Source organism: Oryzias melastigma, linkage group LG11 (assembly GCF_002922805.2).
Source record: "Oryzias melastigma strain HK-1 linkage group LG11, ASM292280v2, whole genome shotgun sequence".
Lineage (NCBI taxonomy): Eukaryota > Metazoa > Chordata > Actinopteri > Beloniformes > Adrianichthyidae > Oryzias > Oryzias melastigma.
Window position 1 is genome coordinate 25,888,318 of NC_050522.1, and position 1,252 is coordinate 25,889,569.

Sequence of the window (1,252 nt, forward strand, 5' to 3'; positions counted from 1 at the left end):
ACGCCTGGTGCAGGAAAACAGGATCTACTTTCCCAAAAAAAACCTTCACACCTGGTATAGGAAAATGACCGGATCTACTTTCCTTTAAAAAAAAAAACTCTACACCTGATGCAGGTAAATTATAGGATCTACTTTCCTTAAAAATATTTCCACACCTGGTGCAGGAACATTACTGGAACTACTTTGCCTTAAAAACCTCTCCACACCTGGTGCAGGTTGTTTCCCCGTTTCCCTGCAGGAGAAAGCTCGGCGCACATGTGTGCAACGCCGTGTTGCCGAATCCTCCAAAAAAAAAAAAAAAGCCCTCAGCATATTTTCTATTCATGAAGGTAAAACATAAACTGCCGCGTAAACTGCCATTTCTCAGATAACCTTGTTCCAATGTTATGATGACTTTACATGTGCTCACATCCACAGGATTTCACTCCTGAACTTGTTGGCACGGCGAGACTGCAATGTGTGTCTGTCTTCGAGTGTTTCTACCTCGGCGCGATTGCACGCCCACAGATCTCCCAGCTCCGTCGCAGCAGCAGCAACAAAATAATAAATAAACCTCACAACTTTTTGTCACACTTCAATCACATAATATTACCCTGCCGCATGTTGGGAATTAATAGATGTGGGCTCCTCTTCTCTTCTCTTCTTCTTTTTTTGACTTTTCCTGAAATGATGAATGAATCCATAAGTTGTAAACAAAGAGTTTTCCTTGGGGGTCAGCGTCCTGAAGCCGCAGCATCGGCGCTCAAACGTTATTCTCTGCTCTGTTCGTCATCCTGGCAGTGAGAGCGAATTCCACCATCTTCCCTCTGCTGTGCAGCATGTGGCCCTCCTTCAGAGGAAGGCAGGAGATATTTACAGGTGTGAAAAGATGCATTTTTCTAATACAGTGTGAAATTCTTCTGTTAAGTGCACTCCTTCCAGTACGGCCTGCTCACAATGAGATTAGAGAAGGAGGAGAAGCGGCGGCGGCGGCGGCGAATTGTCTTGTTTTTTTGGCTCTATGTTTTAAAAAGGAGCTGAGCGCAAGTCTTAAGCAAAAGTGATAAAATATACAGTGAGAAAAGCTTTCAAAGTGTCGGGAAATTAAAGCGGAGTGCAGCAGCAGGGCGGGGGACGAGGGTGGTGGAGGTGGTGGTGGTGGGGGGTTGTTTGGTAAAGCGGTGTTCAAGATGACGGCAATCTGCTTATCTGGTTCCAGAGAGGAGTTCTTCCTCTGAGGCTTCAGACTTTACAGCGATTCCACGCCGCCTAA

At 45.7% G+C, this 1,252-nt stretch overlaps 1 long non-coding RNA gene across 2 annotated transcripts in view; it reads left to right on the forward strand.

The window, feature by feature from the left end:
• Positions 1–1,252, forward strand: part of LOC118599387 — a 22,856-nt gene that overhangs the window by 18,261 nt on the left and 3,343 nt on the right. The window contains exon 4 of one of the 2 annotated variants that reach the window (XR_004948724.1): positions 418–852. The exons of the other annotated variant lie outside the window; for it this stretch is intronic. This is a non-coding gene — a long non-coding RNA (uncharacterized LOC118599387). Of the gene's footprint in view, positions 1–417; positions 853–1,252 lie in introns of those variants that run through there. 2 annotated transcript variants of the gene reach the window in all.